At 36.0% G+C, this 6,467-nt stretch overlaps 1 long non-coding RNA gene across 3 annotated transcripts in view; it reads left to right on the plus strand.

Moving 5' to 3' along the window:
- LOC108529125 (uncharacterized) overlaps positions 1-6,221 on the plus strand; it is a 13,265-nt gene extending 7,044 nt beyond the window's left edge. For 2 of the 3 annotated variants that reach the window (XR_001885410.1, XR_001885412.1), the window contains exons 2-3: positions 3,503-3,584; positions 5,909-6,221. This is a non-coding gene — a long non-coding RNA (uncharacterized LOC108529125). Of the gene's footprint in view, positions 1-1,835; positions 2,310-3,502; positions 3,585-5,908 lie in introns of those variants that run through there. The other variant, XR_001885411.1, reaches the window with a different exon arrangement.
- Positions 6,222-6,467: the final 246 nt, after the last annotated feature.

The following is a 6,467-nucleotide window of genomic DNA, read 5'->3' on the forward strand; positions in this document are numbered from 1 at the left end:
CATTTATAAGAAAATTATAAGAATAAATGCATTTTATATATCCATATTATAAGAATTATAATATTATTATAATATGAATTATAATATAATTCATATTATAAATCCATATTATAAGAATAAATGCATTTATAAGAATAAATGCATATTATAAGAATAAATACTTAACCACTTCAAGAGAAAGCAGATTCACAAACTTTCACCATAGATTTCATAAGTAGATATGCACATGTTTATATGCATATGATCCCACCTAGAAAGCTACTATCATATCATTTCATTTCATTCCTTTTTTTTTCAACAAATATTTATTGTAGAGGTATCTCTGCCCTTGGCTTTTCCCAAAGCCAAAATCAGGGGTAAAAAATCAGAAAAAAAATCTTATTTGCTTACTAATTGAAGTGCGGGAAGGCACAGATAATCTTTTGAAGAAAATTCACCTTTGCATATTGTTCTTAGTTCCTTAGTAGCCTTAGGACAAAACTGAAAAAGGTAATGATGTAGAACCTTAATTAGGGCTTTTGAAATTTGAGGCCATTTTTATTGGGGGTCAAAACCTAAGCCAGGAAAACAACCAATAACATTGCAATAACAAACATCAGGCATAATGAAATGCCCTTAGGAGACACTGTCGAAAGCTTTGAAGCTGCACTGTCCCATTCTCCAGACAACAAAGAGAAAAAACAGTCTGCATCACCCACAAACAATAGTACATAAGTTAGGAAGAGGCTAGGTTTGGCTGCAGTAATGAACAACAACAAGGGTTCATTCCTCTCACACCCTGCATGTCCATTACAGGTTAGCTACACCTCTACTCCACGTGGTCCTCCCCCCAGGTCCCAGGCTGATGGAGCAGCCTCTGTCTGTTTGGGACATTGTCAGTCATAATGGTGGACACAAAAGAGATTATGGCAAACCACGTTTTGTCTCCTACAATTTCTGCTCACTTCTCTCCACATTTCATCGGCCAGAGCAAGTCATGTGACCAAGCCTGATTCAAAATAGACTGGAGCAAGGAGGAGCAGCAAACATAAATGAGTTTATAATATAATCTACCATACAGGGTGAACCAGAATTTAGGAATGAGCTCACAGCCTGCATTTCATGTAACTGCCAGAGCTCAGACAGGATTTGATCCTTCCTTCCCAGAAGAAAGAGTTGACTCCCTTAACAACATCAGCTGGACCAATTCCTGGCTGTGGAAGCAACATTCATCATGTGTTTTCATAGTAAATGAATAGTAAACATAGGGGGTAGAACAAACTACACTGCCACATACCATAGCCACTACCAATGTGTGGCTGTTGAGTTCTTGTGACTATTTGGAATTGTGATGTGAAGTAAGCATAAAATGTGCACCAAATTTCAAAGCCTTAGAAAAAATGTGAACAATGTTTTTCACGTGTTGTTCCTCAACAACAAAAAAGTAAAATATCTCAATTTTTACATTACTTGCACATTGAAAGAATAATATTTTGGATATATTGGCCTATTAATATGTTAAATAAAGTATATTAATAAAGTTAATTTCACTGTTTGTTTGTTTTTTTTGAGATGGAGTCTCACTCTGTTGCCCAGGCTGGAGTGCAGTGGCGCGATCTCTGCTCCCTGCAACCTCTGCCTCCCAGGTGCAAGTGATTCTCCTGCCTCAGCCACCTGAGTAGCTGGGATTACAGGCAGCTGCCACCACGCCTATCTAGTTTTTTTGTATTATTCGTAGACACGGGGTTTCATCATGTTGGCCAGGCTGGTTTTGAACTCTTGTCCTCAAGTGATCTGCCTGCCTCGGCCTCTCAAAGTGCTAGGATTACAGGTGTGAGTGACCGCACCTGGCCCTCACCTTTTTATTACTATTTTTTATTTAAAAGCGTGGCCTCTAGAAAACAAAATTACATATGCAGCTCACATATTTTTGTTGGACAGTGCCTTCCTAAAATGTAAGAACTTTATCCTCTCATGTGAAATAAAGGAGAGGAATAAGGAGCTCAGTGTATTAATAGAGTAACTCTTAGTCCTCTTACTCTGTACTGCTTTGGTATGTTTTAGAATGCATCTATGAAACTACTACTGAAAACACCATTGGCATTTGTTCAGTTTGGGAAGCTTAGGTGTGGTAGGACCCAGGGAGGGAAGAGTACCTGCAGGGGGACCAGTCAATACTGAGAGCAAAGTGGGGGCCACCACCCTTCCTTTTGTGAACTATTAAGTAATAATAAACACCAGCAGATGAATTACTGGAAAGAGATGAACACTTACCAGCAGTGTGAGGCCCCATAGCTTCTCTGATCTCTATCACCAGAGAATATTAAGAGGTATACCCGTTCTAGTTCAAGAAGGAAAAGCCTTCTACAACTGGCTTAGATGAGTAAGGGAAGGCTATAATTAGATTTGTATGGAGTGTGTATGGGGCTGAGGGAGGGGTAGCCAAGAAAGATACAATGGGGGTGGTAGAAGAAGGAAACAATTAAGACAATATTGTAATGGTCCATGTGTTTAAACTAGAGTAAGTTTAAACTAGAGTGTTTAATGGTGTTGATATTTTCAAAATAATAGACATGTGTCTATCATTAAAAAAACAACTATTCAGCTCTATCAATTGAAGATCTGCTTTCAGCGACCATTCTTTTCTCTTTACAGGCAAACAAGAGTTGTTTGTACTTACTGTCTCAGCTTCCTCTCCTCCCATCACTCCAGTTCAGTATGAACTAGTTCTGTCTCCATCATTTTACCAAAACACTTCTTGCCAAGGTTATCAGTGATTTGCTTTTCACTGACATTGACTAAATGTAATGTCCACATTTAGTCCTGTGTTATTTGACCAAATACAACATTTGACAACATTGTTCACGTTTTTTTCTTGAAACGCTTTTCCCCACTATTTTACTGTATCACAATCTTAGGTTTTTTTCCCCTGATTTTCTGAACCCTCTAAAGTATCCTTCTTGGACTTCAACCACACTTCATATGGATGTGCCTTGGAATTCCTGTTGGTCCTTTTTTCAATCTAAACATGATCCCCAACCCATCTTACCTATTTTTACTAGTTAAACTCCTATATCCATGCCGATGTTTCCCAAAGGTCATTACTTGGATGTCTTCTAGGCATTTCAAATCAGTCTCCAAAACTAAACTCATTATCTTCACTAACCAGTTTTGCCCCTTTCCTGTGATATGTCACTCATAGAAAGCCACCATCATCTAATTGCTCAAGTCAAAAATCTAGGTATCATCTTTCTTCTTTTACCACTATCCAATTAATATCCCAATTAATATCTATTGAGTCTTCCTCCTAGGCATACTACTCATTGTCATTCAACCCAGATGATACACTTCAGCCAAGGAAACCCATTAAAGCCTCCTCTAAACATGTAAACCTTTATTGGCTTCCCATATCCCAGGCTAAAGTACAAATTTATTAATTATAATACTTAATTGAAATTAACTGTGTTTTATGGTATTAAGCACTGTTCTAAATGCTTTACATTTATTTATTCTCACAATTTAGCATTCCCAGTTTACAGCTGAGGAAATTAAGCTTCAAGTTGCTCAAGTGTATAGAATGAATCAATGGCAGAGGTTGAACTCAGGTCAGTAATCAACACCACATCCTTAACCACATGCTTTCTTATATCTTTCATTAATTGACACCTGCCTAGCTCTTCAGTTTCTCCCATTCTCCACTTTTTACATTCTACAATGGTGTAATACCATGTTTCTGCAGTTCCCAGAATAGTACTGCATTATGCAATAGACAAACTGGTATATGCTGAATAAATCATCAACACAGGGGCATGAATATATTTTTAGAGTATTTATTATTTTTTAAATGATGAGAACATGGGAAAAATCAGAAAGACTTCCCTACATGTAATTTTATAGTTAGCATTATTTTTATTTTGAATTTCAAGTGAGAGAGCACTATAATATTTTGGTGCATAGACTGTAAATTCCTTAATCTGTTTCTACAAACAAGCCATGGTGTCCTTCACTGTGTTCTTTGCACAAAGAGCCCCTTCGGTTTAGAACATTTACCATGCCCAACCCTATCCTTCATCTAACTCCAGGACTTACCTTAAAAGTCACTTTCTCCAGGAAACCTTCCCTGACTGGGCTGAGTGTTCACAGTGTTTATCTCTGTTACAATTACATCATGTTGTATTATTAAAAGATTAGGTTCCTTGAAGGCAAAAGCTTTTTTTCATCCACTGTTTTATTCCCAAAATCTAACATAGAATAGATGATACCTTTTAAAGTCTATCACTTTTTTCCTACATTATAATTACCATTTTGAAACGTTGATTGACACTTGTCTGACTCTCAAGGGGCCATGAAGGGAAACATTAGTCCCCAAGAAAGGGGTTTTTTTTTTTTTTTTTTTTTTTAACGGGCTTTCTTTGATATTTGTAAATCTCCCAGAGAAAGAGGAAAAAATAAAATGAACTAGTTTAAAAAAACAAAAGAATTTCAGGGTTTTGTTTGTTTTGCATTTTAAGGAGCTAGAAAGGTAGAGGAGGCTAAAAGCCATCTCTACTCATATTTCCAAGCACCTGGTAAATTTCTACAGTAATGTCCTCTCAATTTGTTCACACTTCCCATATTCAGAGCTTTGAGTAGTGTCCTCCCACATTGATTCTGGATTTGTCCAAGTGATTTGCTTTGCTAGTGAGATTAAGGTAAATATTATGAGATAAAAATAAATGTGATGCAAGCAACAACTAGAAAAGTGCTTGAATGCTGAGGCTGCCATGTGATGAGATACCAGTAAGATCCAGCCTGGCAACCACCAGGCATGTGAGTGAGACCATCCTAAACCAACCAACTTGCACAGATAGTGCAAACCAAAAGAACTCCCCAGCAACTCACAGAATGGTGAAAAGTAATAAATGTTTTTAAGCCACTAAGCTTGGGGTAGTGAACATTGATACAACGCCTAACAAACACACACTGAGGCTCGCGACCTCTGTTGACATATATTTTTCTTACAACACAGCTTGTACTTCCATTCATTCAACCAATATCCATAGTCAATTTACTTATATGAGAATAAATTTTGTTTTAAAAAATGAAATTAAAGTAACTCATTGCATCAAAGGAAATGCTGAATAGGCTTCCAAGGCAACAGCAACCATCAAATCTCTAGGAATCAGAGCTGCCAAAACTTGTTCAGTCATGGGCTTTTTCTATAGAATGCTGCTGCATTCAGCTGACTCAATAACAATCACCCACCCTGGGTGTTGAGATACAAATTATCAAGATAGAGAATCTAATTGACTTTGCTTAAGTATATGCCTATCACTTTGAGTAAGGAAGAGGGATTTATTACAAATAGAAGTTGAGAGATCACTTGGCATGCTAAAAGTTTTGACTATAATACTTTAACAAGAACCAGATTCTAATTCTTTTTCTTTAATAAACTATTAACTTTTTGCATGTAATTTTCCAGAAGGTAGATACTAATTTATATGAGTTGGAGAGCTGTAAGTTTGAAAGACAAATTCAAATCACAGACATACAAGTACACAAAACACCAAAACAAACCTAGTGCAAATTATCATTATAAAACTTTCTGGGAGCTGAAAAAGCAATAATGATCTTATGAAGTCTTGCTTGGGTTTTTCCATCAACTTCAGATTCTTTAGATTTACACTGTGTTCTGTTTCCTCTGAGTTTCCCTAACCCCTACAGCCTCTACTCCCTTCTCCTTCTTGTGACTTCTTCTAATAGTTAACTGACCAGCTACTTCTTTATATGAATTTATTTTTGCCAAGTAAATTTTAATCTGTTTCAGATAAGAATTCAGTTTTTTTTGTATCCTTTTATATGATTAGTATTTTATTCAATAACTGTTTAAAAGTATAGAAACTGAATAGGAGTTTAAGAATAACCTAATTCGGTATCTTCATATTTACAGATGACAAAATTGGGGTCTGGGCATGTGCAAGGACTTTTCCGAAGTCAGCTGGAAAACTAATGGAAGAAACAAGTTACCTGCTGTAAGACCCAGAGCCAGACTCAATTCAGGCTTTGTTAATTGACAGAATGTGATAGCTATTTAATTCAGGCTTTGTTAACTGACAGAATGCAATAGCTATTAAATTAAAAATAGACAAATAAAATACTAAAATTAAAAAGCTAACCACAAAATAGTGATACTAAATCACATGCATTAGTTCATTTCCTCAATATTTGGACTATAAATATATGAATATATCAACAAAAAATGTAAAATGGAATGTCTCTAATAAAGGATACAAATAATAGATACAAATGGCCTTGGACATTTTGGTAATTATGATTTGGTAGGTATGAGAGGCAAAATACACAAGACTGTTGGTCCTCCTTTTTTTTAGTATATTTTTCCATTAATATAAAGTTAGGAGAAAATTTTAAAAGGTTTATAGATGGCCCAAAGGCATGAATACAATAAATGCTGGCCTTCATTTGTGCTTTTCATGAAAATATTTATTTAT

Source organism: Rhinopithecus bieti, unplaced genomic scaffold (genome assembly GCF_001698545.2).
Source record: "Rhinopithecus bieti isolate Rb0 unplaced genomic scaffold, ASM169854v2 scaffold_4981, whole genome shotgun sequence".
Classification (NCBI taxonomy): domain Eukaryota; kingdom Metazoa; phylum Chordata; class Mammalia; order Primates; family Cercopithecidae; genus Rhinopithecus; species Rhinopithecus bieti.